This window comes from Pelobates fuscus, chromosome 2, assembly GCF_036172605.1.
Source record: "Pelobates fuscus isolate aPelFus1 chromosome 2, aPelFus1.pri, whole genome shotgun sequence".
Classification (NCBI taxonomy): domain Eukaryota; kingdom Metazoa; phylum Chordata; class Amphibia; order Anura; family Pelobatidae; genus Pelobates; species Pelobates fuscus.
The window spans coordinates 69,233,223-69,253,692 of NC_086318.1; the positions used below are offsets into that span (position 1 = coordinate 69,233,223).

General features: G+C 42.5%; 1 protein-coding gene and 1 long non-coding RNA gene across 2 annotated transcripts in view; both read left to right on the plus strand.

Annotated features, from left to right (window-relative positions):
• The window catches only part of LOC134586612 (uncharacterized), an 880,984-nt gene that overhangs the window by 669,056 nt on the left and 191,458 nt on the right, over nt 1-20,470 (plus strand). The gene's annotated exons all lie outside the window — the stretch shown is intronic.
• SLC35G2 (solute carrier family 35 member G2) overlaps nt 20,108-20,470 on the plus strand; it is a 65,242-nt gene continuing 64,879 nt past the window's right edge. Inside the window, exon 1 of the mRNA XM_063442231.1 lies at nt 20,108-20,301. The gene's annotated coding sequence lies outside the window, so the exon portion shown is untranslated. The remainder of the gene's footprint in view (nt 20,302-20,470) is intronic.

Below are 20,470 nucleotides of genomic sequence, written 5' to 3' on the forward strand. Positions count from 1 at the left end.
TGTACATGGACTGGGTATACAAACTAAAACAAGACAGGATAACATAGGCAAAACAAGAGGAGAAATAACTAAGTACTACATATGAAAATCATGGGGATTTAGTCACACTATATGATCATACATTGCATAAGCCTGCCAACAACGCCAATGTACCCCATATCTGGCAGGTTCTACACTGCCTAATGTATGCTAAAACAACCAAAAGACATATATAGCACTTACCTGCAAGAAAGGGCAGAAGCCTTGAGGAGCTGCCTGCAGGAACACTGAAACAGAGTGAATGATGGAAAACAAACAGGTGTGGCAACATAAAACAAACATTTAAATGAAACCTGGAGACTGGGAAATCAGGGATGGATTACAGGAATGAACCCAGAAATCCCAGCATAAAGAAAACCAGACATAGAATAGAAAACCAAAAACCAAGAAAAACTAAGCAAGAATAGCAAAAAGAGTACTGGATACCAGAAGCCAAGTCCAGACATCAGAACAGAGCAGAGCAGATCATGACACTTTTACAGTAGAACTCGTAGAGACAAAGTGCATAGTTACAGTGCGGTGTCTAAGATAAGTACTTGGACATGGAAGACATTACTATAAACATCTAGATTGTGGTGGAAAATCTATAGCGCTCTAGGAGATTTTAAACATGCTTAAACCATTTCATTGACAGTTTTCTAATCACTCCCTAAGACTCCATCTCGAAGTAATGCCATAACAATCCTTGTAACACCTCTGGCTGCTACACTGACCAAACACATTGACTTTTTTTTTTTTACACCCACTCTCCAGAACACCTCTCACTGCACCTCTCATATATCTCACAACTTATGTATTCCGATAGAAATGTATCTAGACCTCTCTGTTTCATGGAGAATGCTTATAAAATAACATTTTGTAGCTGTATGACAAAAAAACAAATGTCTCCTTGGCACCCAAAGATTGGTTCATCTGCAGTTTCCATCCAAAGCTGGCCAACCTTCAATGGTGATAATAGGCTTCATGAGCTCGGAGAGGGTTAAAGGACCACTCTAGTGCCAGGAAAACATACTTGTTTTCCTGGCACTAGAGTGCCCTGAGGGTGCCCTCACCCTCAGGGACCCACTCCCGCCGGGCTCTGGGGGGAGGAAGGGGTTAAACTTACCTCTTTCTCCAGCACCGGGCGGGGAGCTTTCCTCCTCCTCTTCTTCCTTGCGATGTCATCGGCTGAATGCGCATGCGCGGCAGGAGCCGCGCTCGCATTCAGCCGGTCGCATAGGAAAGCATTCATAATGCTTTCCTATGGACGCTTGCGTGCTCTCACTGTGATTTTCACAGTGAGAAGCACGCAAGCGCCTCTAGCGGCTGTCAGTGAGACAGCCACTAGAGGCTCTGGAGGCTGGCTTAACCCTCAGTATAAACATAGCAGTTTCTCTGAAACAGCTATGTTTATAAAAAAAAGGGTAAAAGCTAGCTGGACCTGGCACCCAGACCACTTCATTAAGCTGAAGTGGTCTGGGTGCCTAGAGTGGTCCTTTAAGTTATAAGAATTGTTGCAGATGAGAAATAGGCTTTGGGTGTGGGAGAGAGCTTTTTGTCAAACTAAATATTACTTGGTCAGAAAACAAGGGTATGGCACCCACAGACATATAGTATAGCACTGTAACACAGAACTCTAGTGATTAGATTTCTCTTTAGCAGAACTTTTCCAGCTGCTATAAACGCTAACAGGGCTATAAACTAAAATGAGAATTTAAAGTGATTTCAGAGTTAATTTCAAATGTAACCTGGTAGCATATCTGACTTAGAGAAATGTTCCCGTTAAGCTATTTTGACCTTAAATTTAAAATTCACTTTGATTTCATTTTGAATTCTCACTTTAGAGAATAACCCTGATATTAAACATTCTTTGTAAACAGCCTTCCCTTTAACCCCTCCCTTAAGCAGCTCTAATAAGCACTAATTTAACTGGTAATTTCACATTTTAATCTAATTGCCAAGCTGTGTCATTGGGGCACAGTGAGTATGAAGGGGTTAAGGGCACCAAACTCTGGTTAACTCGGAATATATCTGACAAAATATTTTACCTCTTGCGGTCCAATGTCGGAATTTCCCTGGAGAGTGCCGCCTATGCTCCATCTTTTATCTGTTTTTTCTGTCAATTCTGTGACCATGCCGTATTTTAAATGTAAGAATAAAGGTTTCATTTTATACAACTTGGCTGAAGTGTCATTTTTCTCCCATATGAGGGATTTAGTTTGAAAATGTACTTGTTTTATAAAGACCTGTGAATATCAACCCGGCCAGGCTTTACTGGAAAACTGTTGCCGCTGAGTACTATGAAGTAAGAAATCCTGGCACTTTTTTTTTTATATCTTTAAAACATTTTTTTTTATTTAAAACACAGGGGCTTTATTGGACATCACTAAAACCAGGTAGTTCCTACCATTTCCTCACAAAACGTTCTCAATGGTTAATCTGATAACACTATATGGCTAATTGTAGCCACTACTACCTACTGCGTCCACACACTGATAGTTCATTGTGAGGCAGGGGCCTACATAAAATAAGCTGTGAAATGACCTAGTAAAATATAATTTTATACTTATCCATTGAAGTCTTGGTCGATAATCTTCTTCATTATTGGACAAGACTTGCCTGTCAGAACACTATGATGAACTGGCTTCCAATCCCACCATTCACAGTGCTTTTACTGAATATTGTATGATGGAGAGGTCTTTCCCACTTTGAATATTCCATAAGAGCACTTTGATTAGTTGGACACCGTAAGAGTCTAATTCTTTATGTGGTGCAATTATAGTGCCAGGAAAATGAGTATCTTCTGACCCTTTGTATGTAGAAGGCTTAAAGGAACACTCTGGGCACCATAACAACTTAATCAGAATGAAGTTGTTAAGGCCAGGAGGTTCCTGGCTTGGGCTTAACTTTAGGGGTTAAACCGTTTGTTTAAAGTACTCTCTCCAGCGCGTTTTAGCTCTGGCCCTGTCCTTCTGCTTCTCTCAGCTTCTTCAAACAGTAAGACTTGGACTAACTTGGACATGGGCGCCACAGATTGCTCTAAGCCAATCAGTAGCTACCCATTCATAAAAACTGTTTGAGAAAAATATGTAAGCTTCTCAAGCTGTTTTGTGAATGGGAAACTACTGATTATATGCAGATGGATTTGTTTTTTTCCCTTTAACCCCTTATGGTCTGCAATTATAGGACCAGGAAATTTGGCATCCAAAGGACTGCTGTATAATAAGGGTTAAATTATCTTACTTTTTTAAATTATTTATTTTTAATAGACAGAGTTGATTTACTGTCACAGTGTGAGGGAGCCTATAGTCTCTCTTCAAATACTATTTGTATTAGTTTGTGTTCCCTTTAAGCACTACAGAGGAGATCAATGCGCTACAATGCTCTCTGCTGCAGCACTGAAGGGTGTAATGTTGCCGTGACTCTGTGTATTCATGCTGTTATCATAATTCAGAATGACAGTATTTTTTAGGGACTTTACATAAGCTTAAATGCAAAATAATGAGGAGCTGTAGCTGTTATAAAACCTTATTTATTGGACTAACAGTATTTTTGAAAGATGAAAATGACCTAAAGAGAGGCCTTACATACATTCTATAAATGGCCCAACTCTTACCTCAGAAGGTTGACAAGGAACAAAAGTTCAATTCTGAATGATTTACTCACCATGATAATAAGGCTTTTAATGAGGTTCACATTTTCTTAAGTCAGATAATTCAAAACATCTTACATCAGTCCTTTTCAATATTTTCTTCAGGGGTTAGTAAACTCTGGTCATGTTGACGTACCTTATAGAAAGGTATGAGACAATTAAAACAGAGCAATCCATTTAATTCCTGTGGTTCAGAGTAACTTCAAATCCTCATCTACTCCAGTGAACCCATTTTGCATAACTACTCCCTAACTATTGTTATAACCCTTCCTCAAACTTATCTCTATACTAATCTCATTGTTACTCATCGATTTGCTTTTTTAACTGCTGTTCTACCAATATCTCAAACTCATCTGCAAATCATCCACGTACCTAGTCAAGGCTCCACTGTTCTAACTGCTGCAATAAATATTCCTCCACCTCATCCCAAGCTAACCTAAAAATACTCAAATGTTCTCCTAATATAACGACTCCTATAAAATCTCTTTCCATCTCGTCCTCATGAGTCATTACTCATGTGTCTTCCATGTGTCTAATTTTTAGAATCTCCCCCTTCAGCTAGAGGAGGAACTAGGAATTGCTGGACCATGGTGCAAGAATCAATGAAGGACCATCTTCTCCACACCTCCCCTATGCTTCCTTTTACACATATGTGGTAGTTGGCTGAGTGTGACTGTGTGGGGGGTTGGTTGCATGTGATTGTGTGTGTTGGTGGCTGAGTTGTTGTATGTGGGAGTGTAACTTTAATATTAATACCCCTCTCTCCTGCTTACTTTTTTGCAGATCCCTGGTGATACAGTGGTTCGCTGGAAGTTTAGTGGAGGAGCATGTGGTCAGTGTAGCGGACCCAGAGTAACCCGACCAGTTACCTTGGCTAATTCCCTTCCTTCGGCCATTCCGGAACCATCTTAAGTATACAGAGACCCATTTTCCTCCCAGTAACTGGACGACACACAGTTCTGGAGGTACAATACAATGTTATTGGCCACACATGGCTTTTATGCATAAACCCATGCAAGGGGTTTACCACACACACACACATACAAGGACACATCCCAAGATCCTCCCCCTCCCTGGGGTCCTAGCGCAGGAAGGGACTCCGTTATCTTTGTCCCCAAAGCCCACCACACCAAACGCCAGGGGTCTCCTTCACAGGCGCGGGAAAAAGGACCGTCCCTTTGTCTCCCCTGCCGGTGGGAAAAGAGCTGGTCTTTTGAGAGCCTGCCAGACTCATCAGTGCCCCAGAAGTGCCCACACCAATCTCAGGGACCCTCTCCTCAGTCCCTCAATCAACTAGTCTCCGTTCGCGGTATAAAACCAGGACAAGGGAAGTGTCTCATTTCGGGGTATAAATGCTCCCACTGGCTGGCGTTCATCTATATGAATGGCGGCCACCCACGGAATTAATTACTTCTCTTGCGGTTTCACACCTATGTTGCGAGTGCGAACGTTCTGATTAATTGGTGTGAACATTCCAATGGGGCACCGGGGAGGTCCTCGTTCGGGAGACAAACAAGGTTGGAAACAATTCACAAATGCTCCCCCTGGTGGCATTCACCTGTACGAATGGCAGCTACCCAAGGAAGCACTCATTAATTGTTTCCCTTCCCAACACACTTGTGTTGCCAGGTGTGAACATTCTAACCAAACATTCTAAATTAGGTATTGCAGTGGTTTATTGTGACCGCTACCTGTTCGGGAGTGCTTCCATGAAGGGCATTCATTCACCTCCTGAACGGGGAGTGGGCACAATAAACAAACATACAGGGGAAACACATGTAAAAGAGAAGGGAGATTCACGAACAGGCAGCAGTTCCGCCATAGTCAGCGTCTCCTATTGGCCCTATTGCAAATAAGTCAAAACTTTGCAATGGCATTTGGTCCTACTCATTGATTGAGTGCTGTGACCACAGGAAGCGCTTACCAAGTGCTCTCTTGCAAATTTGAAAGTTATTTAATATTTTGCCAAAATGGTAATATATTAAATAACAATTTTTCAAGAGGAAGCCAGAACAGAATGTCCCCACCTCAGGGCCCAGTTGCCGTATTTCTGCCACTTCCTTCAGTTCATCCTCAAACTACCACCATAACACCTCACATGTTTTAGCCTTTTCTCAGATTCTACAATCAAACAATGTTTTTTACAAATGCTCCTCATACTTTGTGCTTTTCAAAACAATACTATAAATACTCACTCCAACTAAACCCCAGAATTACCTGCATGGCTACTTAGCTGTCTTCCACTATAAACTGCTTCTATAACAACTCCATTGAATGGTACCCAAAAATACCCCCATAGCTATCCACAAGGAAAAGAGGATTGATTCAACTATTTAAGGCTACTTCAATGTAAACATTTGTCTTTCAATTAATTCATCTATTTTGTAAAATCCAAAGTTTTCAATAGACCTTTGTAACCATTAACATAAAGTATTCTAGCTTCTATTAGAATTGCTCATGGAATAATTCCTAAATTAGTTCACAGTATTCCATCCCAAAGGACTACAGCTCACTGGAAGCTCTCCATTTCATGTTTGTCACTGCGGCTCTTACTTCCTGAAAGGACCAGATGTTGCTAAACTACCGTGAAAAATTCCGTCCACATGGGAGCAGATGCACCAATGTAGATGGTGTGAAAGGTCCCTTGTTAAATTAAGATATTTAACTCTGCAGTAACTAGAGAATGTCACAATGTTACATAATGACATTTTCAGTCAGTGTTTCAATACAAATAGTTTTTTCTACCCCCGTCATTTTAAATAAGAATCTCAGAATATTAACCATGAAACAGTATCGTTAAATTAATACACCAACTGTATTATTAGCATAGCAAAGCATTAGTATTATGTCTTTTTTTGTATTATTCCTAACCATATTTGAGACACAAGGAAGCAGGACAACCTATGCTCATAAAACATTTGCTGGGCTATGTGAAGTTGGGTTACATTGGTTGCCCTAACATAGCTCTCAAACCTGATATGAAAAATAGAAAACATTACTAACACTGTTACGGTATTAACAGGCCAAGACCAAGGCAGCCTATGTAGGTACTTACTAAACTTTGGGCTTAGCCTCCTGTAGGCATGCTTTAGGGTGGTTTACACAGTGTTGTTTACGTCACTTGAGTGCATCTTCTTCTCCATACTAAGCCGCCCGGGGGCAGCCAGGCAGGGGCGGGCTGGGCCGGGGGGCAGGGAGGCAATTGCCCCCCAGGCCGCCCGAAATTATTTTAGGACCGGCCGCGGCGGGCCGGCCCTTTAAATCCTGCAGCCGCCGAGCGCTCTGTAAAGAGCGCTCAGACGGCTGCAGCTGCTTCTCCCTCCCCTCCCCTGTAGGTGGCCGAGCTGCACTCCGGTCCGCGGTCCCGGCCGGAGTGATGGGAAGGTGCACACTGAGCACCTTCCTATCACTCTGTCCGGGACCGCGGACTGGAGTGCAGCTCGGCCACCTACAGGGGAGGGGGTAAGAAGAATGGGGGGGGGGGAGAGTAAGAAGAGGGGAAGGGGGAGAGAGTAAGAAGAGGGGAAGGGGGAGAGAGTAAGAAGAGGGGAAGGGGGGAGAGTAAAAAGAGGGGAAGGGGGAGAGTAAAAAGAGGGGAAGGGGGGAGAGTAAAAAAGAGGGGAAGGGGGGGAGAGTAAAAAAGAGGGGAAGGGGGGGAGAGTAAAAAAGAGGGGAAGGGGGGGAGAGTAAAAAAGAGGGGAAGGGGGGGAGAGTAAAAAAGAGGGGAAGGGGGGGAGAGTGGGAAGGGGGGGAGAGTAAAAAGAGGGGAAGGGGGAGAGTAAAAAGAGGGGAAGGGGGGGGAGAGTAAAAAGAGGGGAGGGGGAGAGTAAAAAGAGGGGAGGGGGGAGAGTAAAAAGAGGGGAGGGGGAGAGTAAAAAGAGGGGAGGGGGAGAGTAAAAAGAGGGGAAGGGGGGAGAGTAAAAAGAGGGGAGGGGGAGAGTAAAAAGAGGGGAGGGGGGAGAGTAAAAAGAGGGGAGGGGGGAGAGTAAAAAGAGGGGAGGGGGGAGATTAAGAAGAGGGGGGGAGAGTAAGAAGAGGGGGGGAGAGTAAGAAGAGGGGAGGGGGAGAGTAAGAAGAGGGGAGGGGGAGAGTAAGAAGAGGTTAGAGGGGAGAGTAAGAAGAGGTTAGGGGAAGAGTAAGAAGAGGGGGGAGAGTAAGAAGAGGGGAGGGGGAGAGTAAGGAAAGGGGGGGAGAGTAAGAAGAGGGGAGGGGGAGAGTAAGAAGAGGGGAGGGGGGAGAGTAAGAAGAGGGGGGAGAGTAAGAAGAGGTTAGGGGGGGAGTAAGAAGAGGGGAGGGGGGGAGAGTAAGAAGAGGGGGGAAGAGTAAGAAGAGGGGGGAGAGTAAGAAGAGGGGAGGGGGAGAGTAAGAAGAGGGGAGGGGGGAGAGTAAGAAGGGGGGAGAGTTAGAAGAGGGGAGGGGGGAGAGTAAGAAGAGGTTAGGGGGAGTGTAAGAAAAGGGGAGGGGGGAGAGTAAGAAGAGGGGAGGGGGGGAGAGTAAGAAGAGGTTAGGTGGAGAGTAAGAAGAGGTTAGGGGGGAGAGTAAGAAGAGGGGAGGGGGAGAGTAAGAAGAGGGGAGGGGGAGAGTAAGAAGAGGGGAGGGGGGAGAGTAAGAAGAGGGGAGGGGGGAGAGTAAGAAGAGGGGGGGAGAGTAAGAAGAGGGGAGGGGGGAGTAAGAACAAGAGTGGGGAGTAATTAGAAGAAGGGGGTAAGAAGAATGGGGGGGTAAGAAGAAGAGGGGGGAGTAAGAAGAAGAGGGGGGAGTAAGAAGAAGAGGGGGGAGTAAGAAGAAGAAGGGGGAGTAAGAAGAAGAAGGGGGTAAGAAGAAGAAGGGGGTGAGAAGAAGAAGGAAGGGGTAAGAAGAAGAAGAGGGGGTAAGAAGAAGTAGGAGGGTTAAGAAGAAGAAGGGGGTAAGAAGAAGGGGGAGTAATAAGAAGAAGGGGGTAAGAAGAACAAGGGGGGAGTAAGAAGAACACAGGGAGGAGGGGGGGTAAGAAGAACACGGGGGGTGAGAACACACAGAGGGAGGAGTGAGAAGAACACAGGGAGGGTGGAGGGGGGATGAGTAGAGCACAGGGAGGGTGGGTGAGTGTGAGAAGAGACCGCTAGGGGAGGGTGGGGGAGAGGAGAGACCACTAAGGGGCAGGGGAGAGCTCTAAGGGACAGAAGGGACAGCTCTATAGGACAGGGGGCAAGACAGGGAGCTCTTTAACACTACGCGCGCACACACACACACACACACAATGCATCCCTATACATACACAGAAACACACAATGCACCCCTATACATACACAGAAACACACAATGCATCCCTATACATACACAGAAACTGAACATGCTTCCCTTACACACAGAGAAACACACAATGCATCCATTACACACACACACAATGCAACCCGTACACACAAAGACAATGCATCATTTGCACACATACACAGAAACATACAATGCAAACCCTTACACACACATGCAAACACACACACTGTTTTTCTTACATACACACAGAAACACAATGCATCTCTTACACTCAATGCACACACATACAGACACACACCTTGCATCCCTTATGCATACAAACACAGATTCACACAATGCATCCCTCACACACAACCAGAAACACATAATACATCCCTTATACACAAATACACACTGCTTCCACTACACACAAACACACTGCATCACCTGCACAAACTGGTATCCCTATACACTACATACCATAAGCACACATATTAGATAACACATAACACATCCCCTAGCGAGCTCATGGGTAGGTGGAACATATAAGTGGACTTATGAGTGGGTCTTATGGGCATACTCACCGTCAGGCACTGGGGCCCAGACCTTGAGCTGTGTAAGAGGCCCCCAAAAAATGGAGCTGCTTCCAATTCTCCCAGAACGTTGAATTTTGTGACCACAGTTGCAAACAGCCTCCAGAGGTCCTGTTCCACACCAGACCAATGGAGCCAAACTGCAGCCCATCATCATCCTCATCTAATTGTAAGTAGGCAATCTAGTATATTATTAGTGACACTAATCTATAATTTACCTCACATTAAAGGGACACTATAGCTTAATGAAGTGGTTCTGGTGTCTATAGCTGGTCCCTGCAGGCTTTTTAATGTAAACACACACTGTGTGCAGCACTGGCGTTAGTTCATATGGCAGATCATATGGGTGGGGCATTGTGATGTCACATGGGGGGGCGGCAAATTTATATTTTGTCTAGGGCTGCAAAAATCCTTGCACCGGCTCTGATCCTGGGCAGGTGCACCAGTCTACTGGTGACCCACAGGAGGGGAGTGCACTGATTGCACTGCACTCTCCTCCTGCCCAGACCCATCTTGACCGCAGTGCAAGTGCCCTCTGCCCCTAATTTACAGTGGCTCACACTCACAACAAGCAGTGCCTGGAGCCCTTTGCAGAGACGGAAACAAAGAGGTTCTGCGGCAGCTGGCCGTCCTGCAAGCATTACATTAAACAGCTGTTCCCCATGCAGCCACAGGTGGCGTTGTGCTGGGAGACTGTGATTACTCTTCACTTCCTCCCAGCCTACAGAGCAGCGCATGGGGGAGAGAGGAGGAGGCATGATTTAATCTTGAATAAACCCTCTAAGCAAACCTTTATAAATTTGGGGGGGATCAGCTCTGTTTCCACAGTTTATTGGTGTTTACTCTCATCTCTGTATTAATATTGAGGGATGTCTAAGTAGTAACATCAGTGTGTGTCAGCAGGGACAGCCGTTGGGGTGGGCAAGCTGTGCGGTCACGCAGGGTGCCATGACAACAGAGGCGCCCGGCAGCCAACACAGCTCACAAGTTGGGTACACCAGCATATTTATTTTAAACAATTCGCTGGTTGTCCACTGGTGCGCACCAGCAGTAGGTGCAGTCAGATCATATCCTCTCCCTCGTGGTTCCGGCGCTCAGTTAGTGAGTCAGAGCACAGGCATAACATCAATATCCGTTATAAAACCAGAAAAAGGTGGGCATGGATGGTGAACTGATTTGGTGGCGCAATGGGCCACATGACTGGTTTTGCCCCCCAGGCCTAAGGCTGCCAGCCCTCCCCTGCAGCCAGGGAACATTGGAGGGGGGAAACTGAAGACGCTTGAGTTTGTTTTTGGATGGGAGTAGAGGATGATTTTTCTTGAAGCCCTTCCAAACAAGTTTCTGACCCTAAAACGCAACTAACTTCTGCAATTCTTCAGTTCTGGTCCTTGGGGATTTTTTGGACTCTCAGACCATCCTCTTCACAGTGCGTTGAGACAATATAAATGCATACTCTCTTCCAGGTTGATTTGTAACATTTCCAGTTAACTGGAACTTTTTAATTATTGCCCTAATGGTGGAAATGGTCATTTTCAATGCTTTTACTATTTTCTTATAGCCACTTTCCATTTTGTGAAGCTCAAACATCTTTTGCCGCACACCACAGCTATATTCCTTGGTCTTACCCATTGTGATGAGTGATTAATGAAACTTGGCCTATGTCTTACCTCATATTTATACCCCTGTGAAACAGGAAGTCATGGTTGAACAATCACCTTTTCCTAGTTACTCAGATGCAAACAAAAAGTAAAATATCAATGAGAATATACTTCAGATATATGAATCTAATATGATTTCATAGGGGTGCCAATAATTTTTCCACACATGTATTTAAAGGGACACAATAGTCACCAGAATAACTACAGCTAAATGTAGTTGTTCTGGTGACTATAATATATCCCTGCAGGCATTTTCATGTAATCCAGAGAATAGGCAGTGCTTACATTGCTGCCTAGTAACACCTCCAGTGGACACTCCTCAGATGGCTACTAGAAATGCTTCCTGAGCCAGTGTTACAAAACATGCAGCATATCCACACTCTGCATGGAGGCACTGAGCTTTCCCCATAGAGATGAACTGAGTCAATGCATCTCTGTTAGGAGATGCTGATTGGTGCAGAGCGATGTTTTGCCATTATCCTCCCAATGTTTTCCTACGGAAAAGCATTGGATTGGCAGAGACAATAAATTCTGACATTCTCAGCCAAGGGGAGGGGGGGAGGGGGGCAGCATCAGCATGGGGGGGGGGGGGAGGGGACAGCATCAGCTATTCTTTGAACAAAAGATCAAAAGGTTAAACAATACAGGCAGTTTTTCACAGCCTTACTCATATTTACCAAGGTTGTCAATATTAGTGGAGGGCGCTGTACTACTTAGCTCTTAATAGCTAACTTGCTGTATGGCTTTTTCCAATAACAAACTTTCTTAACTCATCAGGGATTGAAATTTCACACTGTGAGTGACAGTTGGTATTCATTACCAATATATGTGCCACTTTAGAATGATATTAAATAAATATATACAGGTAAGAACATTTTTAGATAAAGTCATTTTCAGTGAAAGCAGTTTTTGTTTTATAAAAAAAAAGAGAAAAATAGCTAATTTGGCCTATACATTCACTGGGCCATTTCCTGATGAGTCTCAGTTTTATTAATAATCATCAGATGTATCTTCAAATCAAAATATCAATATTTCTAATCATGTATCATATGCTTCTGATATTAAAGTGATTGTAGAACCCCATACCTGCTTGATAGGTATTTGTGAGTTCACAAGATGCTAAGAGCTGATCTCACCCAATAATGCTGCCTTAGATAACCATAAACCAGCTATTGTAAACCAAAACTAGCCAAAACTGTATTCTCTCCAGTTATAGTACACTTAGACGGGTTAGCAGTTAAACCAGCTAGGCGGATAGAGTCCAGTACAGCCTGCACTTTGGGAAGATGTGAAGCCCAGTCAGAACTGTGAATGACTATGTCATCTAAGTATGCGGCTGCATAACGGCTTCAAAATCCTATCAATCAGTCTTTGAAAAGTGGCAGGGGCCCCATGTAACCCAAATGGTAGCACCTTGTATTGGAATAATCCCCCGATGTCGAAAAAGCTGTCTTTTCTTTTGCTCTGTCTGTAAGAGGTACTTGCCAATAACCCTTCGTCAGGTCTAAAGTAGTCAGGTACCGAGCCTTACCCAGTCTCACTATTAGTTCATCAACCCTAGGCATTGGATAAGCATCAAACTTCGACACACTATTCAATTTACGAAAGTCAATACAAAATCTTAACGAGCCGTCAGGTTTTGGCACCAATACTATAGGGCTGTTCCACTCGCTTTGTGATTCCTCAATAATATCAAGATCTAACATCTTCTTAATTTCAGCAGATACAGCCTCTTTCTGTGCTTCGGGAATTCTGTATGGTTTAAGACTTATCTTCACCCCTGGCTCTGTAACAATATCATGCTTGATAATGTTAGTCCTGCCTGGAACTACAGACAATACATCCTTGTTTCTACCAATAAAGTCCCTTACTTCCTGTTTCTGGTGGGGGGATAGTGTGTCTGGTATGTTTACTTCAAGTTCACTACCAGTCCTATTAGTGACAATTGAAGTAGTTAAGACCTCTCTGTCTTTCCAAGGTTTTAGTAAATTTATATGATAGATTTGCTCAGGCTTTCTCCTATTGAGTTGTCTCACTTTATAATTAACTTCCCCAACCTGTTCAATAACCTCATATGGGCCATGCCAAGATGCTAGAAATTTATTTTTGACTGTAGGGACCAAAACAAGTACCCTGTCTCCTGGGTGAAAAACTCTCAGTCTGGCATTTTTATTATAACTGTTTTTCTGGGCCTCTTGGGCTTTCTGCATATGTTCTTTAACTATTGGCATGACAGCCGCCATCCTATCTTGCATTTGAGCTATGTGCTCAATTACACTACAGTACGGATTGGACTCCTGTTCCCAGGTTTCTTTTGCTATACCTAGCAGACCTCTGGGATGATGGGCATATAGAAGCTCAAAAGGAGAGAAGCCCGTAGAAGCTTGTGGCACCTCCCTTATGGAGAACATTAGTTAGGGTAGTAAGCAATCCCAATTCTTACTATCCTTGTCAATTACTTTTCTTAACATACTTTTTAAGGTCTTGTTAAACCGTTCTACCAGTCCGTCTGTCTGGGGATGATAAACAGAGGTCCTAAGATGTTTAATTTGAAGTAGTTTACATAACTCCTTTGTAACTTTAGACATAAATGGTGTACCCTGATGTGTCAAAATTTCTTTTGGTATGCTCACCTGGCTAAACATGAGCATGAGTTCTCTCGCTATTGTCTTTGCAGACGTGTTACATAGGGGTACTGCTTCCGGGTACTTGGTATCATAATCCAAAATTACCAATATATACTGATGCCCCCTTGCAGACTTTACCAGAGGACCTACCAAGTCCATTGATATCCTCTCAAAAGGTATTTCTATTATAGGCAATGGTACCAGAGGACTGCGTTATGCCTTAAAAGGGGCGGTATGTTGGAATTCAGGACAAGAAGAACAATAATTTACAACTGAAGCAAATACCCCAAGCCAATAAAACCTCTGTAAGACTCTTTCTTTTGTCTTTTCTATGCCTAAATGTCCCCCCAGTATATGGCTATGTGCAAGATTTAGGACTGTATGTCTGAAGGGCTTAGGAACAAGTAGTTGCTTTACAACATCCATCCCCTTTTTCTCTACTCTATAAATTAAATCATTCTGTACCTGAAAGTAAGGATAAGAAGGGGCTCTATCTAGTTGTACTGGATCATCAGTAGAAACCTGGATATTTTTACGGGCCTCTGCAAGAGTGGGGTCTTCCCATTGTGCTTTCCTGAAGTTAACAGGACTGACTTCTAATTCAGGGAAGTTACTACCTTAATCCTGATCGTTATCAGACTCCTGACTATCGTGACCCGGGTCATCTCATATTAAAGCTGGCCTGTGACGTGAGGCTTCAGCCTTCGCTGTTCTTATGCCTAGTTCTTCCCATTCTATGTCAGAAAAAGGGAACACATTTCCAGAATCATCATCATTTGCTATACAATCAGGGGCTACTTTTCCTGGAGACCCCCATAAGTCTAAAATTTGGGGGAAATCCCTTCCCAACACCATATCGTAAGCCAATTTATCCACCACCCCCACTCTATGATTAACAGTACCAAAAAGGCTTTCAAATTTTAGCAAAACTGTAGGATATTCCCGTTTGTCACCATGAACACAAATTATACCAATTTTCTGAAATGCATCAACATCAGCTTCAGGTACAAGGCATTTTGTTATCAATGTCGCCATACTTCCGGAGTCTAATAGAGCTCTAACCTCTTTCCCATTCACCTTTATGGAACATATCTGCGGATTGTGACTACAGTTGGAAACAGCAGATTCCACATAATTCAGCAAACAAGACAATTGTACATCCTGATTAATCATATTGCATTGCATAGGTTCATCCATCAAGGGACAGTCTCTAGCTTTATGTCCAAGTTCATTACACCGGAAGCATTTAATATTATCAACTGTCCCCCACCTAGACCCTTTTTTAGGATTAACATTTCTAGGCAAAAGTGTATGGGGTCTCTGAGAATATGTCTCTTGTTCCTCTGTCTCTGAAACCTTGAAAAATCTTACCAGGTCTTTTAGCAGCTGGAGTCTTAACTCTCTGCATAGACTTTGTTCTGTTAAGCCACTGTCTGTCATCCGCAGCAACATATCTTTCCACGAAACCAATTAACTCATCGGCTGATTGCGGATCACTCTGACTGACCCATCGACGCAGTGAAGCAGGCAAGCCCCGCAGGAATCTGTCCATCACAAGAAGTTCCATGATGTGGCTTGCCGTATTTATTTCAGGTTGTAACCACTTTCTAGCAAGATGTATCAGGTCAAACATCTGGGAGTGGATAGGTTCAGGTCCAGGCATGAAATCTATGGGCACGAACTGCCATAGTCACACCAAGTCGTGCAAGGATCTCAGCCTTCAGTTTGGAGTAGACCCTTGCCTGTGCTGGTTCCAGGTCATAGAAAGCCTTCTGGGGTTCTCCAATAAGAAAACGTGCCAGTATGCTTGCCCATTCATTCACTGGCCACTCTTCTCTCTCAGCTGTCCTCTCAAAAGCTAGAAGGTATGCTTCCACATCATCTGTAGGTGTCATCTTCTGCAGGTAACGGCTGGCTCTGATCATTTTAACCTCGGACTGCGTCCCATCCGAGACTCGGTAAGTCCCTTGGTCAAAGCCTGTATCTCCTTCTGTATCATACTGGTGGCCTGATGTTGCTCCTCCCTGAGCAGGCGGTTTGCCTCAGCTTGGGCTGCCATAACCTGCTGGATCATAGCATCTGTGTTGGCCTTTTGCGTAATTACCAGTTGCTGTAGGGCTGTAATATTCTCCTGTTGTGCGGCTGTGGCCTCCTGCTGTACGGCTGTAGCCTTTTGCTGTGCCGCTGTAGTTTGCAACAAAACTTTCACAACTTCCTCCAGGCTTGTTTGGCTTCCATTTAATACCCACAGGCTTCTTCAGTGCAGTGCCCGCATCCTCCACCACAGCCCTCTAGGGTAAGAAAACCAGGTCACAACAAAGTCCACTTTACAAAAAGGCCTCTGGCCTGTTTATTTTCTGTTGTTCAGAAAGTAACAGGATACAATAAACAGCAAACCTTCTTTCTCCACAAAGCACTTTCTTTCTCCACAAAGCACTTTCTTTCTCCTCAAAACACTTCCCTCACTCCACCCTGCTTTAACTGCAGTTATATAGCTGCTCACGGCCCCTACAGGTGAGGCTAATAACCTCGTTAGTCAGTGAGCCAGAACTCCTTATAAAACCTGGGCTGGACTCATGCACAACCACTCTGACAGTGGGTGGAGAATCGGCCCACCCTGCTCTTCCGAATACTCCACCCCAGGGACCCAAATAACAACAGAAAAAAAAAAACTACATTTAACCCCTTCAGGACCGGCCTGTTTTTGCGATGTTTGTACGTTAAGGACCAGAGCAGTTTTAACACTTTTGTGGTGTTTGTGTTTAGCTGTAATTTTCCGCTCTCTCATTTACGGTTCCCATACAAGTTATATATTGTTTTTTTCACGACAAGAAGGGCTTTCTTTACATACCAGTATTTATATTATGTCATATATTGTATTTAAAAAAAATAATAAAATATGGTGAAAAAAAAAAAAAAAACATGTTTTTGGACTTTTACTTGAAAAATCTTTTACTTATCTACAAAAGCTAATGAAAAAAACTGCTAAATAGATTCAAAATTTTGTCCCGAGTTTAAAAACACCCAGTGTTTACATGCTTTATTGCTTTTTTTTGCAAGTTATAGGCCTATAAATACAAGTAGGAAATTGCTGTTTCAATATATATATATTTTAAATGTATCAATAGTGACATTGTTACACCGTTATCTGTCATAAATCCCCGAAACACACCTAACATGTACATATTTTTTAAAGTAGACAACCCAGGGTATTTAAAATGGGGTATGTCCAGTCTTTTTTAGTAGCCACCTAGTCACAAACACTGGCCAAAGTTAGCATTTATATTTGTTTGTGTGTTAAAAATGCAAAAAACGCTAACTTTGGCCGGTGTTTGTGACTAAGTGGCTACTAAAAAAGGCTGAACATACCCCATTTGCAATACCTTGGGTTGTCTTCTTTTGCAAATGGTATGCCATCATGGGGCTAATTCTCATTCCTTGGCTACCATACGCTCTCAAAGGCAACCTAACCAATCTGACAAATTTCAATAAAAAAAAAAAAAGTAAAATCAAGCCTTATATTTGACCCTGTAACTTTCACAAACACTATAAAACCTCTACATGTGGGGTACTGTTATACTCAGGAGACTTCGCTGAACACAAATATTAGTGTATCAGAACAGTAAAATATATCACAGCAATAATATCCTCAGTGAAAGAGCTGTTTGTGTGTGAAAAATGCAAAAAACTTCACTTTCACTGACAATATCATCGCTGTGATATGTTTTACTGTTTTGAAACACTAATATTTGTGTTCAGCGAAGTCTCCCGAGTAAAACAGTACCCCCATGTACAGGATTTAGGGTGTCATAGAAAGTTACAGGGTTAAGCACAGTGCTAGCAAATTAAATTATCTGGACTTTTGGCCTGGGTTGGCAGGCAGGTCCCTCAAATTGCAATCATTAAAATTACTTAATTAGGTAAAAATATTACATAAATATGCACGTAGAATTTTAATATATATACATATTTATATATTTGACGTCTACGTGTATATTTATGAAATTATTAATGTAATTTTGTATGTGGACATATGTATATTTCGTATTATTTTTATTTATTTATTTATACATAGATATATATCATTACATTCTAAGTGTATTTTGATATAAATATATATATATCAATATCAAAATACTGTTAGAATAAAATTGAATATATATATATAATTTTTTTTAATTATTAAAAATTATTTTTATTTTTTGTTATTTATTTTTATTAACATATTATTTGTATTTTATAATAATATATATATACCATATATATAGTTATTATATATATTGTATATATTCGTGTGTAATTTAAATATAAGTGTATTTTTATATTAATATACGTATATATAAATATAAAAATACACTTAGTGTGACATTATATATATGATATATATACATATATTATATATAGGTATATATAGATATAATACATGTATATATATCATATATATATATACACATATTATACTTTTTTTTACACTGATTTTTTTGTTTTACACTTTATTTTATGATTTTTCACTTGCAGGGAGACTGCCTGTCAGCACAGACAGTCCCCCTGCAGGCAGATACAAAGACCCCTATTGCGGTCATGTGATCGAGTGATCACATGGCCGTGGGGTCCTGATCTGCCGAGGGGGGACTGCCCGGGCAGACAGGCAGTCCCCCTGGACCGGGAGGAGAGCTGATCGCCGCCGTGGGACCGACGGCGATCAGGTAAGTTGCCCAAAACCGTTATGACGGTTCAGGACCGTCAGCGGTCCAAACGCACGTTTTACCGCTGACGGTCCTGAACCGTCAGCGGTCCTTAAGGGGTTAAACTTAACTTTCCCTGGGGCTGCATGTTTACCCACATGTCAGGATAGTGGCTGTTCAAAAGTCTGTGTGCCAGATATACACCCCTGACCACCATTCGCAACACTCTGTCACAATATACTGTAGCTATATCTCATATTGTGAGATATAAATATACTGTAGCTATATCTCATATTGTGAGATATAAATATACTGTAGTTATATCTCATATTGTGAGATATAAATATAGTGTAGCTATATCTCATATTGTGAGCTATAAATATACTGTAGCCATATCTCATATTGTGAGATATATTGTGTGTATACATTTTGTGAATTGGCTAAGCCCAAATGCTGACCACGCCAATGCCTTATGTGTTTCTGTCATGTATGCTATAGTGCAGTGGTTCTCAAACCAATCCTCGTGGCCTACCAACACTTCAGGAATTATGTATTTCTCTTTTTTTATTCCAGATACTGACAAAATCTGGACTGTTAGTGGGTGCTGATGACTGGTTTGTGAACCACTGCGATAGTGGGTTACTACACCCACACAAAAATAAGCCCTGCACTCAGACTCCCACTACACCTGGTCAGCATCAATGACTACAGAACACGTCAGCCCCAATACATAGAACAAAAATAAAGGTACCTGTACACTATCCCAAATCCCTTTGCATATTTGGCTAACAGGTATCACTCCAATAGAGTAATAGAGCTTGGTTCTCCAAAATATAATGTAACCTTTCTTACATATCACTTGTTTGTAGAATTTCTACCCTTCTAGAGCTGTCAAAGTCATCTGTAAGGGCTGTTATTGTGAAATATATTTTATGATCATTGGAGGCTTACGTCACTAAAGCTGCTATATTCTTTTCGAACTCTCCCAAGACACATAGTCTTTAACGGTTGTAGGATATGATAAACCCCATATAATCTGCATTAATGAAATCGTACATGCCTCCTTTGTCCTAGCGGGTGCTTCTCCTTATTTCTTAATTACGCTGCTTTGCCATGTACTAATTTTCATTTCAAGGTTCTGCATGGTTAAATACGGTTCTATTGATACAACCGTGTGCTTGTATATAGATTTAAAACATACTCCTATGCAAATATATGTCACGTTTACTTGTATTTTTTTTTATTTTTGATGCATTATTGTCCCTCATTACTTATAATCCACATAGAGCTTGATCCGTAGCTGTAAATTGTAAACTATGAACATGTAAATATAGCAGTAGAAAACATGTCTTTCGGTGTATGTTAAGGCAATAACAGAACAAACAGCTTTTGAAAGACAACACAGCTGCCCCAAGCTGTAATGCTCAATCTCACATCCATCTATAGCTTCTCCCCCTCCAGATGCAAGCTCGGTCCCTATTTCCTCTCTTGAATGTCTGACAAATGGAGTCTGAAAGGACAGAGAGAAACAGAGAGGGAGAGAGAGATAGAGAGAGAGAGAGAGGAGTAGAGAAGGAGGGAGGAGGGGGAGGGGATAACTCACTGTCCTCCTATAACCATCCTTTCACTGTAGCCAGTACAACAAGCTCCCTATAGACCCATAGTTGGAACCTTGCTGGGCTTTCCTTGGGATGTGAGAACATCTATAGAGCACTGGAGAGGGGCAGAGGACCACCTGAAGCCATGCCAGTCCCCTGTACCTTCCACTGCAACCCAGCTGTCTGCTGAGGCTAGTTCTACCACCTATACATGCAGCCCCAGCTCCTGGGACCAGAGGTAATCAATCCACTGATGCATGTTTGCCATTGAATGTCAGTGTTACTAAGATCTGCTAGTTACATTGTATTCAGAGAGTTCCATCAATCAGCAACTGCCTAGTGTTTACATCTAGATATGTATTGGGAAATGTGTCTAAATATATAATACTGTTTAAGTCTTTTAATGT